Source organism: Anser anser (assembly GCF_964211835.1).
Source record: "Anser anser genome assembly, chromosome: 2".
Taxonomy (NCBI): Eukaryota; Metazoa; Chordata; class Aves; order Anseriformes; family Anatidae; genus Anser; species Anser anser.
In genome coordinates this window covers 112,043,738-112,059,572 of record NC_139721.1, presented here as the reverse complement: position 1 = coordinate 112,059,572, position 15,835 = coordinate 112,043,738, and positions in this window count along the sequence as shown.

Genomic DNA, 15,835 nt, shown 5'->3' with positions numbered 1-15,835 from the left:
TTTTTAAGTTTGGAGGATAGTGCGGAAGGTGTAAGCAGTTCTTCCAGTATTGATCAATTTTTCCCCTTTCACTTTTCTGTTTTCTTCCACTAAATTCCTTCAAATTAGATAGGTCAGAAATAATACCAAGACTTAGATTAAATAAATAAATTAATAAATAAATAAATAGAACTATTACACCAAAAGGATCCACAAAATGCTTCCAGTATTTCCAAGCACTGGGATATGCAATCCTGTCCTGGAAGCAAATGTGAAAAGGTATAACCACTTAACTTTTGTGTTGCTGAAAATACATTCCCACAAGGAATACACAATTGTCTGAGAAGGATAACTAACTGTTCTTAAGCAAACCAGGTGAGCAGAACTGGATCAGGGGATTGGCAGCATATGTAAAATTACCTTTTGCTGTCCCCATGATAAGGAACAAGCCATTCTCAGCAGGGAAAGGATGGATTGTAAGGCTATCTGCCTGTAATCTGATCTCCAAGATACATGCCCACTTGCTGCCTGTACCTAGAGATGGCCTGAGATTCAAGTAAAGCAAATGACTGTAAAAGGATATATACAGATCTTTTTGTACCTTGCTTTTTTAGTCCTAATGATCCCTTAACCTTCCAAAAAAAGGTCATAATCTTGATGTACTAATTCCACACACCAGCATTAAAGTTTGATCCAAAAATTAAGTACTCAGCAGTTTTAATGAGCAAAACAAAGTGTTACAGGGTAGAGCAATAAGTTCAATTTCTCTGCAGATAGAGAACTGTAGCAGAAACTTAAGTAACCTGCCTAAGAACATGAAGGGCTTTGTGAAATAGTCAAGAATTTAACACAAATTTCCATAAAATTAGTTCAGGTCTTTCACTATGGAGCATGTTGCTACAGAGAAATAACTTTTACCTTTATCACAGAGTTTTGGTGTAAGATTGAACAACCACAAAACTTTCATTTATTCTGAAAAATGGCAGAACACATAGTACTTTCAAGAGCTGTAAGCTGCCAAATGAGATCAAATAGAATGAGTATGTGAGTTAATACTATTCCTGTGTTAAAAAATGAAAGCCATGCCATTCAAAGTTTTTTTTCATGGTCACATTTTTGTTTCTTATGTATGGATCTTGGCAACTAGGGATTGAGTTAGTAAGTTTCAAGCCAGTGAAATTCAAACTGTGCAGGCCAAGGTAAATGAGGCAACTGCAGGAGTTAGTAAACCGAAGGACAAGATAACACTACAAAGTTTGACCTTTGACAGGAGGATCAAGAGTCAAAGGGCAAGAAGTGGAAACAAACTAGCTCTTTAAGGCTTCTCACCTGGTCTGCAGGAGTAAGCTCTACCTGTGTTATTTGTTTCCACCCAGAGATGACAAAAATCCCCAGCTTTGCTTAAACTGTAATAACTGCTTCATCTCCTGCCATAAACAGACATTAGCCCTTGAACAAGACCATGACAAAAAAGCCCTTATTTACACTACAAGGTTGGCCACAGCAAAGGAGAATTAACAAAAGAAACAAAAAATAGAGGCTATGTTTTCCCAGTTACAAAACTGAGACTTTCAGACATTCATACAATTCTTTAAATTAGTGTTTACGTCAGCCATCTTTAAAGGTCAGTATCCTCCACTTTCTATAAATACCTTAGTGCAAACTTGAGAAGACAGTGATGGTAAGCTCAAGTACTTGATTACATGCAAATGTTTGGCTTAAGTTTGATTTTTAGAGCGAAACACAGTTCCAAAATAGTGTTATTGGTGGTTAAAGACCTGCACCATAAACAAGGAAACTGAGACTTGCCTGATTCCCAAAGCTAGTCAGAGCAGTGGAAATTATAAATATTTTTCATGGAATAAACTGCAAATTAAATCAGAACAAGAATACTCTTTCAAGAAAATGACAACTGATTTTGAAATAATAAATGCATTTAAGAGAGACACCATTTTTAATTTTGAAGTTATGAAAGGAAAAAAAAAAAGCAATGTGCTGAATACATTGAACATTTTGAATGATTCATCCAAACCTGGTAACTACCTGTCTCTACAAATATTTTTATAAGACGTAATCAGCTGGTGTAAAACACCTGAAGAAAGGGGACAGAGCAAAGTGCTATGACTGCAGTTCCAATACAAAAGGAGAGACTTTATAACTCTCTGGAAACCCTCCCTAGCTGGAGATGCCATGTTAGGCATGGCAAAATCAGATTTAAATTGTATTTTTCTCACTCGCATCATGAATTATGTTTCAGCTGAAATTACTATAATTATTATATAGCTGAATATACAAGCTGAATTTTGTTTCAACCCTATTGGTAGCACAAGGCACCTTCCCACTGCCTCCCAAAAAGCACAAGGCCTTTTAATCCTGGGGGGCTTAGGGGAGTGACAGACTGCGGACCAGGGAGGATGACTGCAGATTCAGGGTCTTGCTGATGAGATCTGGAGGCCGGCCAGCCAAGCAGATGAGCATGGCACAAACATGGAAGCACTGGACTGAGACAGGCAGGGGCAACCAGGAGCTGAGCACCCTTTTGTTTCCCCCCCCTTCTCCTTTGAAACCAAGAAGCAGAAGGCAGGAGAGACTTCAAAGTGCAAGTCACAGGGTGGTATCCTCGACTCCTGTCCTGTGCTCCTGCTCCACAGTGCTAGGCATGCAGGGAACTTCCTCGGTCCCAGTGGCTGCATGAGCGCAACGGGCAGGCCCAACACCACTGCTACTATGCATGGGCTGGGCTGGGGGGAAAGGGGACAGGCCTGTCTCAAATGAGCCCTGAAAGATCAGGTCTGAGAACTCCTCTCAGGCTTCGTCAGCCTAAACATTTTATGGAGCAGGGGGTCAAAGGCCACCAACTGTCAAAACACAGCCCAAGTCACACAGGGCTCCCACAAGGAAACTAAACAGATGGCAAAAGCAGAGTTCACGGGCTGCACTTCTTAATGCATGCCACAAAAAAAGTAACACTGCCCTTAAAGAGTAACAGGCTTTTATCCCTAAATCTTTCTGATTTTTACAAGTTGAGCTCAAAGTTACGGGGTGTGAATTTTAGATCAATGGACATGTGGAATTAAATGTATTTTTTCTTTTCTTTTCTTTTTTATAACTGAGGGAAGCAACCACCACACTCTGAACTGAAAAATTTAACCAGCAGTGTACTGGAAAGCACCAGGTGGTTTAGTAAACACAAGGGTTCACGAATGTTTCCTTTAAAGTTTCTAGTTTCAAAAGAGATTGATTTCTTTGCTATTATTTTTCAATTTTTCTCCTTCCTTCCTGCTTTCTTTTCTGCCTTTGGGCAGCTGGCCTGCCAACCCCTAACAGCCACCGAAGCTTGCCATACCAGCTTCTGCTCCCACTGCTTGAGCCTGGCTGCCCACTCGTCAGTGGGCTCTGACCACAACTTCATCCTCTGTGAGGAATCGCTGGTGAAGGGGCTGAACAGAGGGAGCATTCTCTATTCTCCCTACTACTTGCTCCTTTATAATTATCATTGTCAAGGCACAATAACCATCCATCTGCTCAATCTACAGACCATGGGCTGCATACAGTCCACAGAGGCAATTCATCTGTCCTGTGGGGTAACTTGGGAGAATGCCTGGCATGGGCAGTGGGTTTGGTGTTGGATAAATCACCAGTGACTTTTTTTTTTAATTTTTTTATGTGGGCCAAGACATCTTCAGGAAAAAGGCCAGTTGGAAATAAATTTCAATTAGAAGCTGAGCAAATCACCTGCCCTGCACCTTTGCTTCTGCTGTGTGCAAACTGCCACTGAGAAAGGCAGCTGTCAGTCATAGCATGAGCTCTTCTTGCAAAGCCAGAACCTGCTGGCATTGTTCTGTGTGCAGTAGAATATAAGAGTTTACCTGTGCATGTATACTATGGAGCACATGAGCAGTACACTTCCCAGATGCACCAAAACTTGTGTCATTTCTGTGATGAGAGAAGAAAATCTCTACTGTACACAGTTCTCTTCTAACCCTGTACACAGTTCTCTTCTAACCCTAAAAGAAGCCATCAAAAAAAGGCTGGATACTGCTCATTTAGGTGCTATGCAGAAATCAAGACACATGCACACACATGGCCCTCTGATCTTCTGAAACTGAAAATAAAGCAGCAAATATGGAAGAAATGGTCATAGACTTATGACTGCTCTTCATTTCCTAATTATGCCTTTAAAAACAGCTTGTTTTTACATTTCTCAAATCATACAACCACAAAATCACTTGGGTTGGAAAGGCCACAGGGGTCACCTACTCAAACCCCCAACAGCAGTCTGCTCGCTTTGCTCTACGTGTTCTCCCACATAAAGGTGACATGGAGAGAGAGTTGCTGAAATGGCTGTGGAAGTAACTCACTTGCTTTACCTAAATCATACAGATGGGAATCTTCAGTACATCACTGCCTTTCTTTTACAGACACAGCATCCACAACAGGATACAAATATGGCTCGCTAGAGACTGATCACACATAACCGCTCAACTGTGTTGTAGGTCTGAGTGAGGGCAGGCTAGTAAATCCCCAACCACTTGATGGGTGTTGTCCAGCCAGATTCAGTATTAAAATTCATAGAATCGTAGAATGGTTTAGGCCGGAAGGGACCTTAATGATCATCTAATTCAAACCCCTCTGCCATGGGAAGAGACACCTCCCGCTAGACCAGGTTGCTCAAAGCTTCATCCAACCTGGCCTTAAATACTTCCAAGGATGGGGCATCCACAACTTCTCTGGGCAACCTCTTCCAGTGCCTCACCATCCTAAGTCTACCCTTGTTTAATTTGCCCACCTCTGTAGCCTGAGTCACAAAACTGATGAGGTACAACATGGTCCCAGGTACATGAAGCTGGGTGAAGCAGTGGTATAGATACAAGCAAGAGTTACCCAAGAATTTGTTGTCAATTCTCCAGCTGGAAAATACTTTTTCGTCTGAAGAAACTCTCCTTACTTTTTGTTGGAGCTTTCTTATCCACCTTACATATAGAAACATGTACATGCTTTGCCTGAAAATCAAATAAAATTATCATTTTGTTTTTTAGAATAACATCATTCTCTTTCATGTCTTATGCTGTTGAAACTTCATTTGATGTGCAAGCCCTCCAATAATAATGAATAAATCTATTTTTCTTTTAATTCTGTAGGCTATTTAGAAGCTATTTGGAGCTGCAACCACAGTTATTCAGACAGCTCCCACTGCACAGATGTGGTAATATTTGCTAAACCTTCTGATTCATTAAATATATTCCAGCTCCTAAGAGGTTTATTTTTATTCTTCTGTGGCATCTTCATATTGATCATAATTTCAAAATTTTCTGTTGGAGATCAATGCATATCCTCTAAATTGGGTGACAGTTAATGTGTATAAAATGGAAACATTGCAAATATTTGTTGACTACAGCCATCAAAGTAATAGATTCTGTCTCTCTTCACTCATGCCTTACAGCTAACTGATTCTATGTCGAACTGCAAGAAAAGAAACAGGAGAGTAAAGAATTGCTAGACAACAGGCCTAAAGCTATCTAGTTATCAAGAGCAAATGTGGCATCTAAAATCTTCCAGTACAGTGGTCAGCATGACAAAGAAGCTATTCTTTTCTGCTATAGCTCCTGCAAAACCTGGATCCAGTCTTCTCTTAAATTGGGGATGTTAAGAGTATTGCTCTCTTGACCCCATGTCTCTGAGAATTATGAACCTTGTTGAGAAATAGCTGTCTTAGGCTAAACAATAGAGGTAGATTTGGGGTTCACAGGCAGAAGGCAACACTGTCATGACCCAGCTGAAACTATAGACTCCTGACAGTAAAAGAATCCGTGCTCCAGCTGGCAAAGTGGTGCCTGACCAGCAGATTGCTGTGAATTTGTTTTTGCTCACAGTTAAAGGCAATTGTCAGATACACTTTCTTCTTTTGTTTGACCTGCCAAGCTCCACAGTGACTGCCAGATCTGAATTTTGGAAGTAAGGCTCCATGGCTGTGCTACTACCTTATATACCTCTAATGCAGATTGTCTCTAAGACTATGTGAAATATATACTTTAGATTCAACTGCAGCAAGGCAGTTCCTAAGCTGAAGGGACCTCTAACAGAACATCACACCAATATTTTGTACTATTTCTTTTAAGCAGATGAGAATATCTAGTCCTTATCTTTTCAACCTCATAGAGACTCATCTTGTCCTATCTACACAAGTCTCTTTTCATTCCAACATATATGCTGTGATAAAACTCCGGGGCAGGATCTCAGACCTGACAGAATGCAGGCTGGATCTTGATGGGCCTGCGCTTGGCTATGGGACTCATTGTTTCCAGAGCCATTCAGCTAACCTAGAGAGATGACATCATGAGGGAATGATGTGCACCTCTTCTTTTTGAGGAAGCCTGTTCCAAAAATATCAGAGCAGCTTTTAGCAAACAGCTTCAACAGAATGTGGCATATTATTCTTATCTTGCCAGGGAAGCATATACTTTACTACTGATAAAAATTGGTTTGACTGATAGCATTTTTTGGAGTTTTAGCAGTGAGATAGATAACTGTTCTCAATTTCACCAGATCACTGTGCTGATTAAAACAACAGGATAAGGCAACACAATACTTTAAATATTTAAAAATCTGAGTTAAAAACACAAATTAAAATGATTTAAGAAGGCTTTGTCAGAGAAACAAATATTTTTCAGGTTTTTGAATAGTCAATCAAAGTGACAGGTAAGTGATTTTCCTATTACCTGCCTTGTTCACACAGGCAACGTTCAATAACACCTCAGCAAGATTATAAATGTGACAGTCAAAAAAACTTATCTCCTCATAATTCTCTTTACTGTTTCTTTGCCAAACCCTATTGTCGTCATTCAAAACAGTAGCTTTTACTACCATGTCAAATCAAGGATCTGAAAGTTGATCCTTTCCCAGGGTCTACAGGAGTGTGCTTTAGATGGGAGCTGTACCCAAGCTTCATCGCAGATTCCACTAATCCAATAGCGTAAATAGACTTTACAAAAGACCATGACATTTTTCTATCACTGACCTTGGGATCATGCACCCTATGCATATAGTTAGATGTATCTCTGCAATAAATTGGTGGACTACTAGACCATGCGTTCAGAAGAAAATGAGGAATTTTTTCATGCAAGTACATGCAATTATTACATCTCAATATATGCTGACAAGGTGGCAGTCTGGTGGATTTTTTGAGAGTAAACAATATTTGTCTTGTACCGCAAAGTAGTGTGCTTCTCATGTGGTTCCATAGCAGGGGTAGGAAAGAATGTATATGGAGAAAGGAACACCAAATCCTGTAAAAATGAAATAGGGTTGTATGATCTGTGGATGATTCTGCAAGATTTGAGAGAGATGTAGAACTGAGTGTATGTTTTATGTGCAGAGTTTATGCATACAACCTATCTATGCCTTTGGATATAACAAAGTCATACCTTAAGGTTACAGAAGTAGTTTCAATTTCCAAAGGTATTAAAAGATACAACGTTAAAACACTTCTTACAGAAATAACAACATATGCACTATTGATTTTATCACTAAGCTCTACAACTAGTTCCACAATCCCTGATATTTATCACAAAACATAAACATTAGGGCCATCTCAACATCATATCAAAAAGGAACACTAGCAGTATATTTTCCAGGAGAGATTTCTACCAGTTATGGAGGTCTTTTTTTCCACTGTCATTTTAAAGTAAGTATGTGTAATATGGTATTGAACAGTGTAAGGCAATTGTGTGTTTTTATACAGAGGCTAGAAAGCATTTCTGACCTCACATTAAGAAAAAAAAAAATTTCTGCTGTTAAGCACCTCCACAAAATCTTCACTAGAGAATGCTGAACACTGTCACGGACCTCTCAGATAAAAGTTTTATCTCTTGCTGATTGATCCTTTTACTCTTTTTTTTTTTCCAAAAACTTGTAGATTTTATTTCAGAAGGTGAAAGGCTATTTGAAATTCTCACCAGATGTCAACAATGTTTTTATTATCTTTTTCCCCTCCCAGATTCATATTCTGAATAGGAAAAAAAGAGAGAGAGAGAGAGAGAGAGAGACAAAATCAGAATAAAGATCCTTATTAGAACTTAGAAAAATTCCTTGATAGATATGATGGACCTAAATTAAAAACCTTTATGAAGTGAAAAGTTGCTGGAGGGAATCTGTAAGAATAGTCAGTTACTGCTGGCGTGTTTTTTTTCTTTTTTTTTTTTTTTTTTCCCTTCTTTTAAACCTGTGATAGATTTCTGGCATGCATCCAACCATTTGGAAAGAAGATTTGATGGAAGATAAACTGACTACCTCTGGAAGAATTTTGGAGATTACATTATCTGATTTACATAAAGATTATGACTTATCTTCAGGAAAAAAAAAAAAAAAAAAAAGCTTGGTATAAACTGCAAAAACTTCTGCTAACTGCTCATCCTATTCCAATCATTTGGAATCTTTACCTCACAGCCACCTGCAAATAAGTGATCCAGCTGCAGGATCCATCTACACATGTACTCAAGAGCCCTAATAGATAAATACACTGCAATCTTATGGCACTGTTTCTCTCAGAAGATTCTGCAAACCGGCATGCAGTATCTTTTTCCTCCAGTGCTAAAAGACAAGAAAGAAATATTAAAAAACTGAGAACTTCTGTTCTACAATCAGCTTTAATTGTAACCTGTATCTCTTTCTCCTACACGAAATACTTTTTTATTATAAGATTTATAAAAAACATTGCAAATTAGAACTCTTTAACATTATGATTGCATCCCTCACAACAAATGACAATGCAAAAATACATTAATTTTGACACAGACAGATGCCTCCTTCACCAAATACTGTCTTTTTAAAGATTTATCAGACTTATAAGGTTAAGGAGGTTGAGAGGACACCTGCTCAAAAAAAAAAAAAGATTTTTTTTTTTTGTAGAAAAATTGTTGCAGGCTGTTGTGCATTTTTAAATGAAATGCCATGATCTGAATAAAATTTCAGTCCTTTGGTATGAGTTACTTTTAATCTATTTTAATGTTAAAATTTTTCAACTACCTCTCTTAAGCATATTCATTTTCTATGAAGGATATAAACCAGTTATTCTTTTTCACTGCGGACATTTGAATTTCTCTGGCATCTACAGGGTGGGATGGTATTCTTAAGTTTTACAGGCATTAGTCCAAGCACTCTTGAAATATACTCCACAAGGAATATTAGCCCCAAAATTTGAAACCAGAGTGAAAACAGAAATGACATAAGGAGAAAGTGATGCAAAGACTGCGTTTGACTGTGCTCCCTCCTGTTGTTTTTTCTGTTTTTGTTGTTATTTTGTTTTGTTTGTTTTCCAATAACAGTATTGAAACCTTTCCTCCTTGGGCAGAGTGGTGTTTAAAGTAGTTCAAATAATAATTTTTTAACAGCACTTCAAAAAACTATAATAAAATACATAGATTACAATGAAACAAACAACCAAGCAGAATGACATCAGGGATGGTTATATGCAAGCTGCCAAGCAGCGCAGCGTCTCCCACATCTTTACATTTAATGAACATACTGCACTGAATGACAGTAATGAAGGATCAAGAGCATAACAGGCAACCATTGCTTTACCTCTTTTTGTCTACACAAAATCTATGCCCAGTGTAACAAGCCACATATATATTTACATATATATCTGATGTTATTGCTCCAGCTCAGTCATGAAGTTATACCATGACAGCCATTTTTGATGACTAGACACTTCTTATAATGGCAATGTCATGACATTTCCATGATGACTTTGGCCTCAGCTTCGTAAATCCCACAAGCTTAGGTTACAGACTGAGGACTTAGGAAATGAGTAAGAAATCTCTAAAGGAGAAAAGCTGTGATTAGATGCAAATACATTCATTACAGAAGAGATTGAACAGAAATGCACCTTCCATTTTTTAATGAATTTTTAAATACACAAATGTGTTGCAGGTGTGCAATTTAATGTATTTGAACTTTTAAGGGTTGGTCAGCAGTGTTTGCTATCAAAAAGCTTTCTTCACTATATTTTTTTTCTCTTTAAAACAATCGTTTATTTCTTCTTTACTCATATTATTGTCTGTCCAGCTTATCTATTATTTTTAAGTATTTAAGACATAAAAGAATCCTACCAGATACCCTGGGAGAGCTGACAAAATCTGCACAGAATATGCCATGGTCTGTGCCTGCTGTAAATATCTGTATACATTTCCATACATCTTTCACCTTGTGACATATATTTCTTTTTAATAACACAGAATATATAGTCACAGAAGAACCCCTCTCACATTTTTCCTTAAGAAAACAAACTTTAGGAAGAGAGTGAATGCCTTTTGCTAAAGTAAGTTCACATGTTTTCCTAAAAACATATGTCAATATTAATTACTAGTCTGGACTTAATACCTATGACAAGCTTAATTAAAATATCTACAAAATGTGGTAGATTGGAAAAATAGTTATAATGAGACAATAAACAAGAATCAAAGTTCCAAATTTCCTCGATGAGTCAGGAAATGCCCAATACATACATACCTTACCCCTTCCGTTTAAATATATGCGTATATTCATTTTTATGTATTTGGTTTAGAGACAGAAACAAGAAAATGAAGAGGAAAAAATGCACTAGGTTTTGGAATCAGTAAGAGAAACATCTGACACTGAATACTTCCTTAAGGATAATCAAGTAGAGATCACATTGTTTCAGTATCACTTCTATCCCATTATGAAACTGATCAATCTCAAATATCAATATGTGCTTCTCCCTCTGATAACTGCACATATAAGAGTGAGATCCTCCCAAAGAAGCAAAAATGCTAGCACTGATCTCTGCCTGCTTTCAACTTTTCGGTAATACCACTTCTGCCCTCCCTCCCCACCCCTAACCCCCATTTTTTTCTACTCACCTTTTCCTCTCCATGAAATCTTTCTGCATATATCAGAAATTATCTGACCAAAGAGTACCTCACATAGGAGGAATAATGGGTCTTCAGGAAGATGCACTTTTTCTAAAACTTAGGACAAAATCTTCATTTGCTATTTCAGGATATTATCTATTTATAAAATCCAACACCACGTGATAGAACAAAAACTTATTTACCACAGTCCTTCAAAATACTTAGCTACTGAAATATTTTCAAAATCTCTGTGCACACTTCAGTGCTCTTTCCAGTGTATTTGTAATTAAAAAACATAAAAATAAAAAATAAAAAAAAATCCTCTTACTTTTACAGACTCGTTTCTCAAAGCTGTTAAGAAAATGTTTTTTTAGTGGTGCATTTATCCATAGAACCAAAAATATGCAAATATTTAAACCAACTTCCTATTTCTCTTATTTCTTACTTGTTAACAGTAAAATTGCAGCTTTCTGATGTTCATTTTATTGTTTATTGCTTTTTGTTAAAAATGTGTGATACAAATACAATACTTAAAACAACACAAATAATTACCCAGTCCACTAGTGAGTTCCACTGCGGCAAGCCTACCCTAAGTAAATTCTTGAAACTTGTTCTTTAGACTGAGGAATGATCAGCTGAAATTAGAATTTTATGCTAAACAGCTCTCTGAGTGTAGCAGAACATAGTTGTTGGAAATTAATTAAGAGATAAAAGCAAATGTATGGGAAAATAATCAAAATATATAGACTTGTTTAAATCACTAGGTCTTCAGCTTTTGGAGTAACATTCAACATGTCTCAGAATCAAGCATACCTTTTCTTGAAGCTAAGAGAGCATTTCAGTGATGTTTTTCTGTTACAGTAAATGCATCCTATGTGTCAAAGTCAACAAATGCACCACTTGCATGATGTCATACATCTCCATTTGGACAGAACTGTAGCTTACAGCTTTGGAAATTTGGCCAACTATGGCCCAATATGTAAATCCACTATCTTAGAATTGGAACAGAACTGAAACTGGACAGACAGAAGAAGCTGTCACAACTGTTTAAATCCTCAGATGTACAGCAATGCTCCCAGGAATCCATTCAAAAGGTTTTTTGGAGGGAAGATTCCCCTTATTAGTTTTTAACAAAACCGAATTTGTCTTAAAATCACTAGTTTTCTAGCTCTGAAAAATGGAAATTGTATTTCAGCAATAGGAGAAATAATATTGCAGCCACATGATATGAAATGCTGAACCAGCACAGGCTCACTCTGCCACTTCACATTTATACAAAAAGTTTGTAGGATATCTTTGTCCTAACAGATATCAGTTCACTATCATCCATTCTCCACCAACCAATTAAATCTAGTATCAGGTATCAAGCCAGCGTAAGTACCATTACAGTGTACATAACAGATAATTCAACTAAAGTGATATAATGCAGTTATGTGTGATCGGGATCAAATTTATACTGCCAGCTCTGAGGATCTCAGCAGAAGAGAGACATGGACCTGTTAGAGCAAATCCAGAGAAGGGCCACAAAGATGATCAATGGGCTGGAGCACCTCTCCTCTAAAGACAGGCTGAGGGAGATGGGGTTGTTCAGCCTGGTGAAGAGAAGGCTCTGGGGAGACTTTATAACAACTTTCCAATACCTAAAGGGAGCCTGCAGGAAAGCTGGAGGGGGATTCTTTGTCAGGGAGTGGAGTGAGAGGACAAGCAGGAATGGCTTTAAACAAGGGTAGACTTAGGATGGTGAGGCACTGGAAGAGGTTGCCCAGAGAAGTTGTGGATGCCCCATCCTTGGAAGTATTTAAGGCCAGGTTGGATGGAGCTTTGAGCAACCTGGTCTAGCAGGAGGTGTCCCTTCCCATAGCAGAGGGGTTGGAACTAGATGATCATTAAGGTCCCTTCCAACCCAAATCATTCTATGATTCAATGATAAGTTATTTGATAATATATAGTCATGGCCTTGGTGAAGACAGAGCTACATGCTTCAAACAGCTTCAAGTATCAGGACCAATATGCACAAGCTAACATTTACTTTGTTCTTTGCCAATTCCCCCATTTCTTTGGTGAACATTACCTGGAATTCTACTTGGGATTCACACTTCATATTTCATGCTGCACTCGGGTATGTCATCCTAAATGACAAAAAATAATTTCTGAAACACATCCTGCCATTTTATTTTATGTCTACTTCTGAAATTGTACGAAACCACACTAGTACTTAAATTAAAAGTCAACTAAAAATTTCCCAGATATTTTCACCTTTTTTATTTCTTCACATGGAAACATTTTCCCTTATGTTCTTATCTATTTTTACCACCCTTCATGCAGAGATCACAGTAAGAAAACATCCAATCCCCATTTTGCTGTTTCTGCTGAGACAACCATTTGGAGAGAATGTTGTTTAAATTCTCCTGTTCCCTAAATGTAGAAGAGGGAGAAGAAAAGCCCTTGTTTTACAGAATCCTTGGAAATCACTTGAATTTTCATGCACATTGTAAGGATTAATTAGGAAAAAAAACAACAACAACAACATTTGAAACCATCTAGACTGAAAAAAATATTGTTGATGATCTGATGATCTTCCTCAGAATGTATTTTCCACATTTGAATCATTAAAGTGCTCTAAGGATTTGTTTTTGATCCAGATCAAACTGTTTTGTTTATTTCCAAAGACAACCACTAAATTAAGTTGAATGGTTAACTTTGTAAACTATTCTGTAACAGGAAGACAAATATATATTTTTTTGTTGTTACTTCGACTCTGATTCACATAAACAAATTAGGAACACAGAAAACTTTTCTTTCAGAGTCTATCTGAAGAATCAAACATTCAGATCACATATAGGGATTTTACATGCAAACTGAGTTTTGCATGCTCAGTCATGTGCATACGAAACACAGAGATCATCTTTTAAAAACATAGCCTAAAATTTTGAGTTTCAAATTTCTACATTAACTAATGTTCTGTTATTAAACATACTTCCAGCTCAGTAAAAGACAAAATGAGGTAATATTGCCCATTTTTCAATTCCCCTTTTTAAAAAGAACTATTCTGCAAGGAACTGGTACACTAAAAAAGTAAAAATAATAATAATTCCTCTGTGATAGATATCAATCAGCCATAACAATTTGCATACCTCAAAAACTTTATATATAAAATGGGATGGCAATATCTGGTTTTTCAATACTGATCAATAGTTTTTAATCAAAATGCAAGTCTAACTCATGGTCTGCCACATGATATGAGGCAGATAGATAAGATTATTGAGAAATGATCACTGAATGTTGTTGTCTGTAATTTTGATCTATCACATGTAAAGTCTATGAAGCTCTAGTAATGATCTAAAATCTATGAATATATATAAGCCTGCATATACCAAGTCCTTCTTTTGGCATATTGTTTACACTCGTTGGTAACAGCCTTATAATTTTGTTTCCAGAAAAGTTCTTGAAGATAAAAAGTGTGACAATTTAGAAAATATCAATTCAATTCTTAAGGCAAAAGTAAAAGACAGGACATGGAAACATACAGCTCATCACAGCCATTTTGTAGTACCTTAAGTTGTTCTAGTAGCATTCCTCTCAATACTGATTCCTCCAGTTATTTGCAGTGCTGTCCTGAGGTACTGTCAGAACTAGGATGCTATTTGGGGCTAGGATCAGCTACCTTTACCAGTTTGTAAGGAACATTTAGAGAGGAATTGTCTAGATTAGTCTTTTGGGGGATATAAAAAGGACAGTTTCAAAAGGAAGAGGAGAGCATTCTCAGATACTTTTAAGTTTTTCTCAACTTTTAAACAGAACCCAGTTCCTAATTGATAAAAGAAAATTATTGTTTTGACCTATTTATTTTTGGTTATTGTATCTTTTCCTTCTTTTCCTCTTCTATTCTCTTCTCTCATCTGTTTTTTCCTTTTTTTTTTTTTCCCTTTTTCTTTTCAGTAATAGTAAGGAGCTTTATTTAAAGCGTAGGCCTGGGAATCAGGAATTTTTCCCCCTTTTTGTGCAACTATGAATAAACAACTTCTACATCAGTTCTCACAGCTGATAAAAGTTTACTTTATATTTACCTGATTTACAGAGAGTTTCTTCCCTCCTTCTGCCTATTTTAATGAGAATTTTAGTCCATTCACGTTTGTAAAGTATTTCAGGATGAAAGGCATGAGAAAAACAACATATATTATTATGTGGTAGAATGATTTAATTAAAACATCATGCAATGGTTTAATATAAACCACTCCACAGTCTGTATTTAAGGTGCTTATCTTCCTCTATAGAGCAAGAGACAGGCTTTTCTAGAACATAAGTCATGTGAGGATCCTGACTTTAGCTGATGCTGTTAGGCCTGAGAAAAGCTTCTCTCTCCAAAAATGATAGAGTTTACCTGCTGCCTTTGTGAGTGCCTTCCTTTATTACCTGATATTAAGTCTATACCTTATTTTGGTATCACCTACTAACCCCTGAAAATACCAAGAAAAGCAGACTGGTAAATGAAAGAGCAAATGGTGGGTTTAGAAATGGTCATTCCTTTTATTCACAGGATTCTTCCAACATTATAAGGCACAAGAATTTTTCAGGCCCAACTGTAATCTCATTGGGTAAGAAGATGAATTAAATCAAGAACTTAAACCTGTGTTTTAGAAGACAGCTGTTTTTCTACCATCCATTCTAGAGTTTTGTCTGTGGCCCTTTTCTAATTTTATTGCCTTCATCAGATTGTCACTATTTTCAGATGCAGGCAGATACTTCATTTACTCAGTAGTTTACAAAACAGATCCAGACTCTGAGCAGAATAAACTGTTCTAGCAATCATCCTAGATCTTAGTAGATGTAGGCTACTTGCCGATGGTTTACTGGTTAAGCATCTTCTATTATTGTTTCCCAAGGAATGCCTTCCATGGTTTACCCTCTATATGCTCTACCTTTCTTCTCCTTTGTTTGTCACTGCTTCAAAAACCATGTCCGTAGTTATGAAATAATGAAGGATT